Below are 19,914 nucleotides of genomic sequence, written 5' to 3' on the forward strand. Positions count from 1 at the left end.
TTATGATGCTGTGCATGTGTCAGGACACCATTGTGTCAAACATGTATACATGTTACTGCACATGTCAGCGGATTACATGTCAAGGTAACGTCAGCCATGTGTACTGTTAACCTGTTCGTGGCCACATGGTGTATCACGGTGATGCATGCAAACTACCATGATTGTGTGTACTGCATGACTACTGATATGACACCTGCTTGATGTAGTGTGCACCCCAGGGTGGTATGCATACTAACACTATTAATGTCTGAGCTGCATTCCCTGTGCTGTAGTGCAGGAATGCTGCATGCCATCTGAAATATCACATGCATGGTGTGTCTGTGTGTGTCTGTGTGTGTCTGTGTGTGTCTGTGTGTAATGTACCTTACAGTATTTATTTGCATTCACAGGTGGTGTAGGTGTGTTACTCTCCTGCGGTCCATCTGATGTTAGTGTCCCCACAGATACTAGCGGTGATGACCATATGCATGAGGTACAGGCAGGGTTATCAGGAGCTAAATCTGTGCCATTGGTTACCTTCCCACCTATGTCCCTCTTCCCCGCACATAGTTCTGATGCCAACACATACCACATCACCGTTGCCCATGGAGGAAGGACAGTCAGCGGCTGTTGGCATTGAACAGGAATGTGTGGTGGCTACAGAAGGTGTGACTACACAACATGTTGCCAATGTAATGACTGGTGATGTGCCACACAGGCATGTGGCTGGTGCTGCTCATAGGAGGACCTCTGGCAGACATGCACCTGCAGTACAGGGCAAAGCAGCTGGTATCACCAGACGCATGTTCCAGACTGTAATGGTGGCACAGGCACGTGCAGAATGGCAGAACCAAGAAGGGCAGAGGCTGCAGAGGGCTGCAATCCGTACCCTAAATGACAACATCCAGTCATTGGCAAATGTTCAACAGCAGATTGCTAATGTACTGGATAGGCGATTAGGTGAAATGGTTGGAATCCTCGACCGAGGCATGGCAATCCGCGAGCATGAGCTGTCTGTGCTGGAACACCTGGTAGGGGTGAGGTGTAGGACACGTGGGCATAGGCCAGCAACACCACCTAGTGTAGGTCGACGTGTGCGTGCCACCTCTCATGCCCACTCACATAGTGCTGGTAGCAGTAGCAGTGCAGCTGGTACTGCACTGTCCACACCAGGACACAGCAGGCCACGTGGACATGGCCCTGGCCTGTCCCATCGTGGACACAGTTCCAGTGGACATGTGTCATTGGACAGTAGCCACTCTGTACCTCCACCTGGTAGTGCCCATGCAACCCCAGGCAAGCACAGGTCACGTGGCCATGGACGGACACAGTGAGCTGTACAACCTGCACTGTACAGTCTGGGGCTGTCAATTATACCCCATGTAGGCATCACATATGGCTGAACTGTGTACACACATACCCACACACAGCAGACACAACTGTAGGGCTCCACCACATCCACATGCATTCTGCACAGACATGTCCAGTAAACTCGCCGGCCCTTACACACACACATGATGTTATCCATTGGTGCAGCCTATGCCCCTGGCAAACATACCACCCTGTGCATATGATGAAGCCTCTGCCACATCCCTGTCATCCACACCATCGGTGCAGGGTTATGCAAATATATTTTGATGCACAGGGTGGACAGGATAGTGAGAGGTGTATGTGATACCTGTGCATGCATAGCGTGGGATGTGTATGTTGCAGTGGTTGTGTATGAATACTGACAGATGCGTATGTGACATGGTTGTGTACTGTCAACATGCAGCAGTCATACCATGTAGTGCAGGTGCAGCATGCATTGTGATGTGTTCATGGTATGTGTTACGGTTACATGTAGCACCATGTTGGTTCTGATACCCTGAATCCCTCATATGGTGTACTCGCATGTGCCTACAGGGAGCACTGTTATCGGTCCCACACGTGTAGCTGTGGATTACTCACAGGCACATCTGGCAATATCAGCATACTACATGTACCCTCAACCTGACTGGACACCTACATGACACACATGTCCGCACATATACTGCACCTGGCGCATGTGGTCGGTGCCACAGGCTACAGTGGACAGAGATGTCACATACATAGCAGGACACACTACAGGTATGGTGACATGGTGCAGGTGTTGTACACAGCGTGATGGCCACTGACTTGAGGTGTCACTTGTCAGCTGTGGGGCATGCTGTACAGCAGTAGGACCCTGTAACAGTACAGGAACATGGTCGCAATCACGGGGTGTACACCACTATGATGCACACCCCATAGTGTGCAGATGGGGACACCTGCCTGTGTGGTCAGCACCCTCACAATACTATGCACCCACACGCCATGTCACAGGGATCGTACATGCACAGGTAGCCAGTATGGCTCACACCTATGGCATCAACAGGATTGTGCAATGCAGCACCAGTACGGGATAGTCACCATGTGTGGTTAGTGTTCTTTCACAAGAGTATATTAGCATACACCCTCACACCAAGCAGCAGACATACAAACATGTAGACACGCACATTGTGTTGACCACACATGTGTACACAGAGACAACGTGTTGCATGTACTGCACCATCCAAATTCATGCTCCCCACACTGAGGTATGTACAGATCTCTACTATGGTGTACAGGGATGTGTAGCAAGTGGGACATATTCCCCCCGATATGTGGCATACATGGGCACACATTCATGCACAGATGTCAGTGCTGGGAATACTACACCTGCCATATGATACGTGTACAGGCATGCAGCGGTATGTAGTGCATTATGTGTACCAACACTGTATCCGGCAGATGTGCTGATATATGCACATGGGAGGTGGTAGGTGTTACAGTTGCCATGTGACATACAGTTGATAACACCTGACCGCTGGGTATGCATTATGTCAGCACTGTCATGTAACAGCGACATAGCATACTGTATGCACATGGCAGGGTAGGATGGTGTGTGATACAACTGTGAGCCACCACCTGCACACATGCATGTAGACAGGTGTTTAAACACATTATGTACACACATACCTCCATACGTGCTGTTTGTATGCCACCATAATGGCCCCTATGATGGGTATGCATGTGGTAGGTTGTTGCAACTATGTTATGGACATTGGCCACTGCTCATGCATGGCTGCTCCATGCACAGTACACATGTCACATGTGTCTCTTGTTGCCATGTTTGTATGCATTGCTACTTTTTGACATGTGTGTTGACATACATAAAACATGGACTGTGGTATGATATCACAGCTGTCACAGGCAAACAATACAAGGGTATGTGTCCCAGTCAACACTGCTACACCCTGTAGTGGGAGCATTCCACAGACATGGGTTCACCTTCCATTCGTGTTATTGGTAGCACTGAGTACGCCAGTGTTATGCATGTGGTACATCACAGGCTTTGTATGTGTCATGTGTGCAGTCCATGCACACATCCAGACAATCACATGTATGACATATCCAGACGTTTGTTCATTGTGGTACGGCAGCAGTCATGTGTCACAGCTGTGTCAGGGCCGTGGTATGTGTGGAGCTGACCTGTCCATGTATACTGATATAAGTGGACTACATCACACATGTTGGATCATTGTTAGTACATGTGTACTCTGCACAACTGGTGTACACTGCTATACAGACCTGTGGACATATGTCACATGCTGTTGTTGGACCGTGAGGTTTACTGCTGCACCAATGACATGGTGCTGGCATGACAGCTACAGTGTTCACTGCAGTGTGTACATGTGTGACCTGCACCCGTGACACCTGTGATGTCATCTGTGTGTGTACAAGTAACTGCATGTGTGACCACCCTGTGCGTGTGGACAGTTTTACCTTACTGTGACCTTCTGTGTGTACACTCCATCTGCATGCTGGACGGCACTTAGCAAATGCTAAGTGTGTGAGCATGCCCAGTAAGCAGTTGTGTAGATGGACACACAGTACATTGCACACTGCGTCCTTCTGTGATTATACCCCGTGTGCATGCATGTTTCCCTTTTGCAACAGCTAAGTGTGTGAGCATGCCCAGTTTGCTGTTGTGTAAGTGGACACACAGTACATTCCACACTCTGCCCTTTCATGATTACTCTCCATGTGTATGCATGTTTGCACTTTGCAAATGCTAAGTGTGTGAGCATGCCCAGTACGCCATTCATGGACACACTGTACATTCGACACCGACGTCTGATACTAGGCATGTAGCCATGACCATTGACATCCTGTATAGCCATGGTGGCCATCCAGGTGAATTATATAAAGTTGCTATGCCACAATGGATGCCTACATCAAACACACTGGTTGCTCTCTCACAGGGTGTACTGTCTGTGATGCATCCCGTATCCATTTTGTGATGTAGTGCTCCATAGAGAGTTAGTATTCGAGTGCAGCACTGCCGTGTTACTGTCGTCCACCTTGGGATAGTAACATGCTGTGTGACTGCTCACTCTGTAATCATTCCCTATCGGCATCCTTGCCTTTGCAGATGATATCACCCACCTAGAAGTATGCCTCTGACAGTGCTGTGCCCAGTAATCTCAGTAGCTGCGTTCTGTAAATGCATCATGCTGTAGTGTGTTCATGTAGGTAGGTGTAGGTTCAACTCCGGCCCTTCCAAGTGTGTGTTTCCAGCTGCCTCTGGAGACAGTAATGCTTTTAGACACCTCACAACACATACATTTGCTATCAGCGTCTATTCCTTTGCGGATGATGTCACCCACCTAGAAGTATGCCTCTGACAGTGCTGTGCTCAGTAATCTCGTAGCGCATTATGTAAATGCATCATGCTGTAGTGTGTTCATGTAGGTAGGTGTAGGTTCAACTCCCAGCCCTTCCAAGTGTGTGTGCGTGTTTCCAGCTGCCTCTGGAGACAGCAATGCTTTTAGATGCCTCACAACACATACATTTGCTATCAGCGTCTATTCCTTTATGGATGATGTCACCCACCTAGAAGTATGCCTCTGACAGCATTGTGTTCAGTAATCTCGGTAGCGCGTTCTGTAAATGCATCATGCGATAGTATGTTCATGTAGGTAGGTGTAGGTTCAACTCCCGGCCCTTCCAAGTGTGTGTGTGTTTCCAGCTGCCTCTGGAGACAGTAATGCTTTTAGACGCCTCACAACACATACATTTGCTATCAGCGTCTATTCCTTTGCGGTTGATGTCACCCACCTAGAAGTATGCCTCTGACAGCACTGTACTCAGTACTCTCGGTAGCGCATTCTGTAAATGCATCATGCTATAGTATGTTCATGTAGGTAGGTGTAGGTTTAACTCCGGCCCTTCCAAGTGTGTGTGTTTCCAGCTGCCTCTGGAAACAGTAATGCTTTTAGACACCTCACAACACATACATTTGCTATCAGCGTCTATTCCTTTATGGATGATGTCACCCACCTAGAAGTATGCCTCTGACAGTGTGGTGTTCAGTAATCTGAGTAGCATTCTGTAATTGTGTCATACTGTAGTGCGCGATAGGGTAGGTAAGTGTAGGTCAATTCCCATGCCTGCCAGATGTGTCTGTGTGTCTATGCTCCGGCTGCATGGGTTAGGTTATGGTTTTAGACCAACACACATATATCCTGCTGACATCTCTGTGTTTGCGGATGTTGAGACGCACCTAGTGGAATGCCTGTGTGTCTGCTGTGGTTAGCGACCTCTGTAGCGTGTTCTCTACGCGTCATGCTGTGGTGTGATAGGGTAGTGATGTGTAGGTTCCACTACCGGCCTTGCCACATGTGTCTGTCTGTATCTCTCTCGATGTATTTATATATATACATATTTTATGCCCATGGCTGCTCTTGCATGGACAGCTGTCTGTCCCATGTATACATATATTTGCACAGCTTACACATAGCAATGGGGTGCGATGCAAATCAAACATTGTCCATGCAACGTCCGTGTTCGGGAGGTGTTACACCCTTACAGACATCTGCTGTATATCTTGGCAGACAGCTATCCTTGCTGTACTGTCACTGTACTCATACACGCCATAGACTTTGTATCATTGCCTGTTTATGATGTGTGTATGTCTATCTGAGCTGTGTGCATGGTCGTGTGTATGTCCCACTATAATCATCTGTACAGGTGTCGCCAATATAGGTAATTCATGTAGACTGCTCTTTAATTTGACATATCAGCACATACCTGCGCACAGTACTGCACTTCCTACTGCAGTACATTTCATCATCTTGCAGTGGATAATAATGTTTCCACACACACATGTATCTGTTTCTGTTCATAACACTCCACTTCATGGAGCATATATCTGGACAAGGCCTTATGTGATGAGTGGGACACTCCAGGGCCAGTATTGACATGTTGCTCTTACAAACATTGATAGTGAGCACAATGATATGTTATGCATGAGTATGGCATTTCTGTATGATTTGGTGTCTTCATCACATGTTTGTCATTGTTTCCTGTCGTCAGTTATAAAGAGAGTGCCGGACTGTTACTGTTACGTGGAACACATCAAACATATGAGGCATAACTCTACACAGTCTGCATGTACATCTGTACAGTTGCAGAGTATGTGTCTGATACAACATACCAACTTTCTGACTACAATACACACAGTGTATGGCGGCATGACAGCCCACATGCCATTACTTTGTATTTGCAGGACACACCCACACAGACAGTTGTATTCCTCACACAGGTCTACATCTGCTTATCCACACTAATTGTTCTTTCATGTACCATATGTGCGTCATTATTTACGCTTTCCGTCAGTAGCGGGGCTCACGATGCGACTATGGGGGTCTGCAATTGTTATGTTGACACTTCATGACACCCTGGGGGACACTTTACCTTTGTGTCTAATTACCTTCCACATTGACCTTCACAGGGCATACGTTGTCATTCACATTGTCCGGGGTATGACTTATACATGTTTGCCCATTTGTCCTGCTGTCTTTCTTCTCACCTGTCCGCTTAGTATCACCAGTTCAGTACATGTATTTTGGGCAGGTTAGCTCCTTCATACCCTTGACCTGTTGTCATTATGTGTACACGCCCTGACGTTTGACCTTTGCCCTTGTTACATTTCACATAGTGATGTGCCTTTCTAGCTGATTGCTGTCTAGGCATTACGGACTGTGCAGTAGGTGATAGTGACTGATATGTCCATTGCATGATTAGTAACACTCATAACATCCGTATTCATATTTCGCCAGTATTCGCACAACGGTCTGACTTTGTATGGGGTATTTATAATATAGTCCCCTATCTGTATTTCCTGTACTATGCCTTACTGCAGCTGTGTTATTCTGACAGTTTTCCAGTTATGGGTACCATCTTGGTGGTGATGCATGTCCATCCATGGGAATCACCTACAGGACACTGATATAGGGCTGTACATATTTCCAAATTGCTTTCCGCATTATCCAGTGGATACTTTGCACCATTATTGAGAATAAAGGCATGTGCTATACCCACATCCCTCCCACGGGCAGGCCTCCAATTCTCTGCCAAACAACGCCTAGGCCCATTTCTGCATACCCAGGTTCCCATGCGTGACAACAACCCTCACGGTACATTACACATGGATTGTATTAATAATGTGTGCGGTACTGAGATGTGGAGCACTTATATGCACTCCTCACTCTAGGGATATCAGTTCATACGTTATGCATTTCATGGACACATGTGTCATCACCCTTGCACCTGATTCTAGTGCAAAAATACCCCCCCGGCTGATTCAAAAAATTTTTTTCCCGGCCCTTTTGTTTTTTTTTAAAATTTTTAAAAAACATATTTAGCCAGGGTCTCTGTTTCGAGCCTTGGCTGACACTATGGTCTCAGTGGGGGTCCATAGGGTTTTGTGGATCTTTGGTATCCCAAAGATAACTGGTACCTTTGGTTTATCCACTTTTAAAAACCCATAACTACCATGACTTATCAAACCTTCTTGTTCCATATCATGTAGGGCCGTATCTATTCTATGATAGGCTATGTTGATCTCATTTCTAGACACTATCCTGTATCTATTCCCATCCCATAAATGTGTATACATTTTGCTATCATAAAGGATACAGTCCATGAAAATGATACCCCCACCCTTGTCGGGCTTCATTATTCTTATTTCTTTATTATTTCTGATCTCATACAATAAATCCCTCTCTTTTTTAGTTAAATTATCTCCAGACTTTATTAGATTACACTTCTCTCTTACTTCTTTTTCAACCACTTTTTCTAAATTTTTTATCTGTGGATGTAATGGTGGGTTATATGTACTTTTTTTCTTTAAAACCTCACCATCTCCCCCATTCCTTATATTGTTCGAACTTGGCCACATCACCTCAAAATTCACCTTTCTTAAAAAAAGTTTTATATCTAGCAGGCTTTTAGTCATATCTCCATTATTATTAGGTATGAACTTCAAGCCCTTGGAAAACAACGAAAAATGCTCCTTTTCTATTATTACACTACTAAAATTATAAATGCTAAAATTATCCCTAGTGTTGCAAACCTGGTTAGTGAGTCTAACCTCACCAGGTCTCTGTAGCGGTGAGAGTTACCATCCGTATTTGCTGTCTTGGTGGAGAGTTCGTAGTTGTCTTGGCAGTTCCTGTGGACGTGGTTACTGGTATGCATACTAACACTATTAATGTCTGAGCTGCATTCCCTGTGCTGTAGTGCAGGAATGCTGCATGCCATCTGAAATATCACATGCATGGTGTGTCTGTGTGTGTCTGTGTGTGTCTGTGTGTGTCTGTGTGTAATGTACCTTACAGTATTTATTTGCATTCACAGGTGGTGTAGGTGTGTTACTCTCCTGCGGTCCATCTGATGTTAGTGTCCCCACAGATACTAGCGGTGATGACCATATGCATGAGGTACAGGCAGGGTTATCAGGAGCTAAATCTGTGCCATTGGTTACCTTCCCACCTATGTCCCTCTCTTCCCCGCACATAGTTCTGATGCCAACACATACCACATCACCGTTGCCCATGGAGGAAGGACAGTCAGCGGCTGTTGGCATTGAACAGGAATGTGTGGTGGCTACAGAAGGTGTGACTACACAACATGTTGCCAATGTAATGACTGGTGATGTGCCACACAGGCATGTGGCTGGTGCTGCTCATAGGAGGACCTCTGGCAGACATGCACCTGCAGTACAGGGCAAAGCAGCTGGTATCACCAGACGCATGTTCCAGACTGTAATGGTGGCACAGGCACGTGCAGAATGGCAGAACCAAGAAGGGCAGAGGCTGCAGAGGGCTGCAATCCGTACCCTAAATGACAACATCCAGTCATTGGCAAATGTTCAACAGCAGATTGCTAATGTACTGGATAGGCGATTAGGTGAAATGGTTGGAATCCTCGACCGAGGCATGGCAATCCGCGAGCATGAGCTGTCTGTGCTGGAACACCTGGTAGGGGTGAGGCGTAGGACACGTGGGCGTAGGCCAGCAACACCACCTAGTGTAGGTCGACGTGTGCGTGCCACCTCTCATGCCCACTCACATAGTGCTGGTAGCAGTAGCAGTGCAGCTGGTACTGCACTGTCCACACCAGGACACAGCAGGCCACGTGGACGTGGCCCTGGCCTGTCCCATCGTGGACACAGTTCCAGTGGACATGTGTCATTGGACAGTAGCCACTCTGTACCTCCACCTGGTAGTGCCCATGCAACCCCAGGCAAGCACAGGTCACGTGGCCGTGGACGGACACAGTGAGCTGTACAACCTGCACTGTACAGTCTGGGGCTGTCAATTATACCCCATGTAGGCATCACATATGGCTGAACTGTGTACATACATACCCACACACAGCAGACACAACTGTAGGGCTCCACCACATCCACATGCATTCTGCACAGACATGTCCAGTAAACTTGCCAGCCCTTACACACACACATGATGTTATCCATTGGTGCAGCCTATGCCCCTGGCAAACATACCACCCTGTGCATATGATGAAGCCTCTGCCACATCCCTGTCATCCACACCATCGGTGCAGGGTTATGCAAATATATTTTGATGCACAGGGTGGACAGGATAGTGAGAGGTGTATGTGATACCTGTGCATGCATAGCGTGGGATGTGTATGTTGCAGTGGTTGTGTATGAATACTGACAGATGCGTATGTGACATGGTTGTGTACTGTCAACATGCAGCAGTCATACCATGTAGTGCAGGTGCAGCATGCATTGTGATGTGTTCATGGTATGTGTTACGGTTACACGTGTAGCACCATGTTGGTTCTGATACCCTGAATCCCTCATATGGTGTACTCGCATGTGCCTACAGGGAGCACTGTTATCGGTCCCCCACGTGTAGCTGTGGATTACTCACAGGCACATCTGGCAATATCAGCATACTACATGTACCCTCAACCTGACTGGACACCTACATGACACACATGTCCGCACATATACTGCACCTGACGCATGTGGTCGGTGCCACAGGCTACAGTGGACAGAGATGTCACATACATAGCAGGACACACTACAGGTATGGTGACATGGTGCAGGTGTTGTACACAGCGTGATGGCCACTGACTTGAGGTGTCACTTGTCAGCTGTGGGGCATGCTGTACAGCAGTAGGACCCTGTAACAGTACAGGAACATGGTCACAATCACGGGGTGTACACCACTATGATGCACACCCCATAGTGTGCAGATGGGGACACCTGCCTGTGTGGTCAGCACCCTCACAATACTATGCACCCACACGCCATGTCACAGGGATCGTACATGCACAGGTAGCCAGTATGGCTCACACCTATGGCATCAACAGGATTGTGCAATGCAGCACCAGTACGGGATAATCACCATGTGTGGTTAGTGTTCTTTCACAAGAGTATATTAGCATACACCCTCACACCAAGCAGCAGACATACAAACATGTAGACACACGCACATTGTGTTGACCACACATGTGTACACAGAGAGACAACGTGTTGCATGTACTGCACCATCCAAATTCATGCTCCCCACACTGAGGTATGTACAGATCTCTACTATGGTGTACAGGGATGTGTAGCAAGTGGGACATATTCCCCCCGATATGTGGCATACATGGGCACACATTCATGCACAGATGTCAGTGCTGGGAATACTACACCTGCCATATGATACGTGTACAGGCATGCAGCGGTATGTAGTGCATTATGTGTACCAACACTGTATCCGGCAGATGTGCTGATATATGCACATGGGAGGTGGTAGGTGTTACAGTTGCCATGTGACATACAGTTGATAACACCTGACCGCTGGGTATGCATTATGTCAGCACTGTCATGTAACAGCGACATAGCATACTGTATGCACATGGCAGGGTAGGATGGTGTGTGATACAACTGTGAGCCACCACCTGCACACATGCATGTAGACAGGTGTTTAAACACATTATGTACACACATACCTCCATATGTGCTGTTTGTATGCCACCGTATAATGGCCCCTATGATGGGTATGCATGTGGTAGGTTGTTGCAACTATGTTATGGACATTGGCCACTGCTCATGCATGGCTGCTCCATGCACAGTACACATGTCACATGTGTCTCTTGTTGCCATGTTTGTATGCATTGCTACTTTTTGACATGTGTGTTGACATACATAAAACATGGACTGTGGTATGATATCACAGCTGTCACAGGCAAACAATACAAGGGTATGTGTCCCAGTCAACACTGCTACACCCTGTAGTGGGAGCATTCCACAGACATGGGTTCACCTTCCATTCGTGTGTGTAGCACTGAGTACGCCAGTGTTATGCATGTGGTACATCACAGGCTTTGTATGTGTCATGTGTGCAGTCCATGCACACATCCAGACAATCACATGTATGACATATCCAGACGTTTGTTCATTGTGGTACGGCAGCAGTCATGTGTCACAGCTGTGTCAGGGCCGTGGTATGTGTGGAGCTGACCTGTCCATGTATACTGATATAAGTGGACTACATCACACATGTTGGATCATTGTTAGTACATGTACTCTGCACAACTGGTGTACACTGCTATACAGACCTGTGGACATATGTCACATGCTGTTGTTGGACCGTGAGGCTTACTGCTGCACCAATGACATGGTGCTGGCATGACAGCTACAGTGTTCACTGCAGTGTGTACATGTGTGACCTGCACCCGTGACACCTGTGATGTCATCTGTGTGTGTACAAGTAACTGCATGTGTGACCACCCTGTGCGTGTGGACAGTTTTACCTTACTGTGACCTTCTGTGTGTACACTCCATCTGCATGCTGGACGGCACTTAGCAAATGCTAAGTGTGTGAGCATGCCCAGTAAGCAGTTGTGTAGATGGACACACAGTACATTGCACACTGCGTCCTTCTGTGATTATACCCCGTGTGCATGCATGTTTCCCTTTTGCAACAGCTAAGTGTGTGAGCATGCCCAGTTTGCTGTTGTGTAAGTGGACACACAGTACATTCCACACTCTGCCCTTTCATGATTACTCTCCATGTGTATGCATGTTTGCACTTTGCAAATGCTAAGTGTGTGAGCATGCCCAGTACGCCATTCATGGACACACTGTACATTCGACACCGACGTCTGATACTAGGCATGTAGCCATGACCATTGACATCCTGTATAGCCATGGTGGCCATCCAGGTGAATTATATAAAGTTGCAATGCCACAATGGATGCCTACATCAAACACACTGGTTGCTCTCTCACAGGGTGTACTGTCTGTGATGCATCCCGTATCCATTTTGTGATGTAGTGCTCCATAGATAGTTAGTATTCCCGAGTGCAGCACTGCCGTGTTACTGTACGTCCACCTTGGGATAGTAACATGCTGTGTGACTGCTCACTCTGTAATCATTCCCTATCGGCATCCTTGCCTTTGCAGATGATATCACCCACCTAGAAGTATGCCTCTGACAGTGCTGTGCTCAGTAATCTCAGTAGCGCGTTCTGTAAATGCATCATGCTGTAGTGTGTTCATGTAGGTAGGTGTAGGTTCAACTCCCGGCCCTTCCAAGTGTGTGTTTCCAGCTGCCTTTGGAGACAGTAATGCTTTTAGACACCTCACAACACATACATTTGCTATCAGCGTCTATTCCTTTGCGGATGATGTCACCCACCTAGAAGTATGCCTCTGACAGTGCTGTGCTCAGTAATCTCGGTAGCGCGTTATGTAAATGCATCATGCTGTAGTGTGTTCATGTAGGTAGGTGTAGGTTCAACTCCCAGCCCTTCCAAGTGTGTGTGTGTTTCCAGCTGCCTCTGGAGACAGTAATGCTTTTAGATGCCTCACAACACATACATTTGCTATCAGCGTCTATTCCTTTGCGGATGATGTCACCCACCTAGAAGTATGCCTCTGACAGCATTGTGTTCAGTAATCTCGGTAGCGCGTTCTGTAAATGCATCATGCGATAGTATGTTCATGTAGGTAGGTGTAGGTTCAACTCCCGGCCCTTCCAAGTGTGTGTGTGTTTCCAGCTGCCTCTGGAGACAGTAATGCTTTTAGACGCCTCACAACACATACATTTGCTATCAGCGTCTATTCCTTTGCGGTTGATGTCACCCACCTAGAAGTATGCCTCTGACAGCACTGTGCTCAGTACTCTCGGTAGCGCATTCTGTAAATGCATCATGCTATAGTATGTTCATGTAGGTAGGTGTAGGTTCAACTCCCGGCCCTTCCAAGTGTGTGTGTTTCCAGCTGCCTCTGGAGACAGTAATGCTTTTAGACACCTCACAACACATACATTTGCTATCAGCGTCTATTCCTTTGCGGATGATGTCACCCACCTAGAAGTATGCCTCTGACAGTGTGGTGTTCAGTAATCTGAGTAGCGCATTCTGTAATTGTGTCATACTGTAGTGCGATAGGGTAGGTAAGTGTAAGGTCAATTCCCATGCCTGCCAGATGTGTCTGTGTGTCTATGCTCCCGGCTGCATGGGTTCGTAGGTTATGGTTTTAGACGCTTCGCAACACACATATATCCTGCTGACATCTCTGTGTTTGCGGATGTTGAGACGCACCTAGTGGAATGCCTGTGTGTCTGCTGTGGTTAGCGACCTCTGTAGCGTGTTCTCTACGTGCGTCATGCTGTGGTGTGATAGGGTAGTGATGTGTAGGTTCCACTACCGGCCTTGCCACATGTGTCTGTCTGTATCTCTCTCGATGTATTTATATATACATATTTTATGCCCATAGCGCTGCTCTTGCATGGACAGCTGTCTGTCCCATGTATCGCATATTTGCACAGCTTACACATAGCAATGGGGTACGATGCAAATCCAAACATTGTCCATGCAACGTCCGTGTTCCGGGAGGTGTTACACGCCCTTACAGACATCTGCTGTATATCTTGGCAGACAGCTATCCTTGCTGTACTGTCACTGTACTCATACACGCCATAGACTTTGTGTATCATTGCCTGTTTATGATGTGTGTATGTCTATCTGAGCTGTGTGCATGGTCGTGTGTATGTCCCACTATAATCATCTGTACAGGTGTCGCCAATATAGGTAATTCATGTAGACTGCTCTTTAATTTGACATATCAGCACATACCTGCGGACAGTACTGCACTTCCTACTGCAGTACATTTCATCATCTTGCAGTGGATAATAATGTTTCCACACACATGTATCTGTTTCTGTTCATAACACTCCACTTCATGGAGCATATATCTGGACAAGGCCTTATGTGATAGTGGGACACTCAGGGCCAGTATTGACATGTTGCTCTTACAAACATTGATAGTGAGCACAATGATATGTTATGCATGAGTATGGCATTTCTGTATGATTTGGTGTCTTCATCACATGTTTGTCATTGTTTCCTGTCGTCAGTTATAAAGAGAGTGCCGGACTGTTACTGTTACGTGGAACACATCAAACATATGAGGCATAACTCTACACAGTCTGCGTACATCTGTACAGTTGCAGAGTATGTGTCTGATACAACATACCAACTTTCTGACTACAATACACACAGTGTATGGCGGCATGACAGCCCACATGCCATTACTTTGTATTTGCAGGACACACCCACACAGACAGTTGTATTCCTCACACAGGTCTACATCTGCTTATCCACACTAATTGTTCTTTCATGTACCATATGTGTGAGTCGTATTTGCGCTTTCCGTCAGTAGCGGGGCTCACGTACGACTATGGGGGTCTGGAAATTGTTATGTTGACACTTCATGACACCCTGGGGGACACTTTACCTTTGTGTTTAATTACCTTCCACATTGACCTTCACAGGGCATACGTTGTCATTCACATTGTCCGGGGTATGACTTATACATGTTTGCCCATTTGTCCTGCTGTCTTTCTTCTCACCTGTCCGCTTAGTATCACCAGTTCAGTACATGTATTTTGGGCAGGTTAGCTCCTTCATACCCTTGACCTGTTGTCATTATGTGTACACGCCCTGACGTTTGACCTTTGCCCTTGTTACATTTCATATAGTGATGTGCCTTTCTAGCTGATTGCTGTCTAGGCATTACGGACTGTGCAGTAGGTGATAGTGACTGATATGTCCATTGCATGATTAGTAACACTCATAACATCCGTATTCATGGCTACGCCAGTATTCGCACAACGGTCTGACTTTGTATGGGGTATTTATAATATAGTCCCTATCTGTATTTCCTGTACTATGCCTTACTGCAGCTGTGTTATTCTGACAGTTTTCCAGTTATGGGTACCATCTTGGTCGTATGCATGTCCATCCATGGGAATCACCTACAGGACACTGATATAGGGCTGTACATATTTCCAAATTGCTTTCCGCATTATCCAGTGGATACTTTGCACCATTATTGAGAATAAAGGCATGTGCTATACCCACATCCCTCCCACGGGGCAGGCCTACGAATTCTCTGCCAAACAACGCCTAGGCCCATTTCTGCATACCCAGGTTCCCATGCGTGACAACCCTCTATGGTACACATTACACATGGTTAATGTGTGCGGTACTGAGATGTGGACGCACTTATATGCATTCCTCACTCTAGGGATATCAGTTCATACGTCATGCATTTCATGGACACATGTGTCATCACCCTTGCACCTGATTCTAGTGCATATACAGCTGATTCGTATTTGCGGCTGTCACGTCATTTGCGTCAATCACAGCAGGTACTGCGAATGGATACATTTTTGGAGTCCTACAATGGACACCAATATGCATGTTTAAAGTGTAGAACTTGCTGGACTGTCACTTTCTGGCCAATGATTTTGACTGCTGCTGTATATTCCCCATTCGTGGATGTCTGTTTGTCTACCCATATTAGCTATTACTTGGCATATTTATATCCATGTGTCATATATACGGGACATAGGTCTGTTGTGTGTACATATATACATGTAAACTCCTCGTTTCATACCTTGCTTTGTTAATGTCTGTGGATTACCTGTGCACACACATCTATAACCATACCATACCTTTCCACTGTACAGATACTGGCAGAGTGTACGGATGGTTGACCCTTTATCTTAGGTGTGTTTTACATTAACCTGTGTCTATCTGGCAATTTGCTGGCATTTCATTTGAGACTTACGGTGGCACCTTCTGACAAGTAGTTCAGGTTATGAATGCATACCCTTTGTCAATCCCTGCTACTAACACACCCGTTATTCTATCCACTTTCTATGTTTGTTTTAGCACATATCTTGTGTTTCTCACTATTTGTACCAATACTTTGCATGGCATTGTCCGGTTCCATACTTTCAGAGGCTGACAGTTTTGAGACATGTATAACTAACGTGGGGGAAACAGCATTAATTTACTCTGCTGTGAGCGGATCACACACGCAAAGGCGCACTTGCATTTCCTTATTGTGGGTTACGCGCAGGCGCACATGCATATCCGTATTCTGGGTTACATATGTTTACTGAGTCTTTGTGCTGATGTGGCCTGTATTAGTTGTGACAGTACCAGTAACATATCTCTGATCCGGTTAACGGACGTATGCGAAACACACTTTCACCTTTACATATCTAACTGTCTTTACGACACATACGCATTAATTACACGTTCACATTTATATGTTCTATACTCGTAATTCAAACGAGACTGCATTCACGTTGGCAGGTTGCTGTGACCACTACACGTTTGGTGTTCTGTCTCATTTATATGCATACCCATGGTACATAGCTACATTAACATACCCCCCCCCCGCACTCACTTACGTCACAGGCATCCATTCTCCTGCTGGGAAAAGTGTGGTACTACATGTTACACATTCCCTATTCCCTAATGCTCTGGACCCAGGCTGCATATGGCGTAACCGCAGGGATATTCAGAACACAAAGGCTTATAGTCCCGACACATACAGGTCTTTAATTGTCAAGGTGTTCCTGTAGTGCTCTGGGTTTGGTCTTGTCCGCCTAGTGTACAGAACTGCCCTGACCATGTACGAATGTCAGACGAGGCACATGGGCATGGTTTGTCCATGTTTATTATACCATGACCCCCCATTATTATTCCAAACCGTGCACGCTGATTGGCCAGCGTGCCCGTTGTAAATCGAGTTATACTAATGGAAAATGGTCCGGTCGCCCAGACTTTTTTCCATTAGTATAACTCGGTTTTTAAAACCTATCTCGCTATGTTAGATGGGTTTAACATAGCAAGACAGCTTTAAAATAAGCAACGGAGATCTCCGTTGCTTATTTTAAAGCTGTCTCGCTATGCTAAACACATTTAACATAGCGAGACAGGTTTTAAAAGAAAGCAACGGAGAAAGCAAGATCTCCGTTGCTTTCTTTTAGTGTTTCGCTATGTTAAATGGGTTTAACATAGCGAGACAGTTTTAAAATAAGCAACGGACATCTCCGTTGCTTATTTTAAAGCTGTCTCGCTATGTTAAACCCATTTAACATAGCAAAACACTAAAAAAAAACAATGGAGATCTTGCTTTCTCCGTTGCTTTTGCCCACAGCTCTGATGTACTGCGCAGGTGCGCAGTACATCAGAACTGCCGCGGATGCCAGACATCTGCGGAAGGGCAGCAAACAGGCATTATACTATGCCATTATTTAAGAGAATTAATAGTTTCTTTTCTTAAATAATGTCAAGGTATAATAGCAATAACCCACTTCTGGGTGTGGGTAAAGCTGTACTTACCCACGGTTGGCTTTGTTTGGTCCCTCGGGCTTCACCCTCAGGACCAAACCACACCAACTGTGGGTAAATCCAGCATTACCCACACCCAGGCGTGGGTTATTGCTATAATATTCAATCTGTGTTTACAGACACAGGTGTTTGGACAACTGACAATAGCTTATGCTGTTGGCATACAATGATGTGGATGGTGCTGGTTATCATACATATTCCATGTTGTGCGTTATTCCCATTCACATTTGACTACTCCCTGTAGTCATTCATATGTGGATATTTATGTAGCACATGACTGAACTATGTATTACCTGCAGGTATGCTGTGTTACAGTGAACATATGTGACGGTTGGTTACAGTATATATGTGTACATACCTCTGTAATACTGGGGACTACCACACATCCTTCACAGCATTTCATGCATATGTACATACTATTATTCAGTGACCTGTAGAAGGTTGTGAGAGCACTGATTACATGTGTCCCTATTTGTGAACGCATCGTGTTAGTCTTTGTCCAGCTTTTGTTGCTGTCATAGGTTGGACGGTGGTGTTGGTGTGTGATTGGGTTGTATTTATACTGACGATACTTCAGTGGGGGGTAGGGTTAGCACTTGTTCCTCTTTGCGGGGAGGCCCCATTTTGGACATTTGTGTCTTGCATCAACACTTGACACGTGCCATATGTCCTGTGATATTAACACAGTAGTATATTTCTTACCTTCGTTACTACTTGCATGTTACAGGCATTTTGTATCTGGTACACATGACTATTATATTGGATAGCTTAAGCTATTCACATGCTATGCAATAACCTTTCATTCTGGCATATACGTGTTATTCTATCCTTTGCATTGGCCATGGGTGTTTTACCATGCAAATCCACACATATCTACAAGTGATGTCCCCCCTTGACAATCTGTACATGTGGCAACCCTGCTGGGGTGACCTGCATGGTGGACAGCTGTTCCACCCTGTGTATTATGTTTTGCATGTCTGCATAGCTACTCATCAGTACCGTGGCTACACATAATGCTTTGTCCAGATGTGTACAGTTATGGACACTGTGGCGTGTGAACACCTATGGGGTTTTGACAGGTCAGTAACCACACGCGGGATGTACACATTCTGCCGACACATTCACATGCAGCCATTTGGATTTCAGTACCTGGGATGGGATGTTGACATATGTGGGGTACATATTTGCAAGCCTGTCACTGCCTAGGACAATACTTCCTACTACATATGGGGTATACCCGCTCTGTGTAGGTGTACAGCTGCGCAAGGCTGCTAGCTGGATTAGGTGGACATTCGGACATGGGTACCGGTTATGTGCTATAAAGGGGTTGTTGTGTATTACATTTGCATGCATGGGTTCTGCTTCTGGATATTCTGCATATGCCATCCTATGTGTATGTGACGGTTACGTTGCTGTGTATAGCGCATTTTACTATACATATGTTTGTGTGTGTTTGGGATGTGATTTGGGATGTCTAGTTTCTTTATGGTTGTTATATGGCCACGACTGCCCAGCTGTGTACTATCACTACCACTGTGGGACTGCTGGTGACCATGTGTATTTGTGGCACGCTGACATGATGCAGTACACCTCCACCGGGTATGACTGCTGACAGTGCACTACATAATGGACACAGTATTCTAAGTATCATTTGTTCCATGAACGGGAACATTTTGTATTTCGTGCATTTATGTTTGGGTCTCCATTTTGTGTGGACAGGTAATGTGTAGCATACTTTGCATACGTTTCATTATCCACGGACACTGATAGGTGCGGTTACTATTGCAGGCAGGCTGTACGATCCAGCACTTTAGGTTGCTCATCGACAGCCGACTTGGCCACGCCTCTGAGCGCAACCTAGTTAGGCTC

Source organism: Protopterus annectens, chromosome 8.part0, assembly GCF_019279795.1.
Source record: "Protopterus annectens isolate FY-2018-M chromosome 8.part0, PAN1.0, whole genome shotgun sequence".
Classification (NCBI taxonomy): domain Eukaryota; kingdom Metazoa; phylum Chordata; order Ceratodontiformes; family Protopteridae; genus Protopterus; species Protopterus annectens.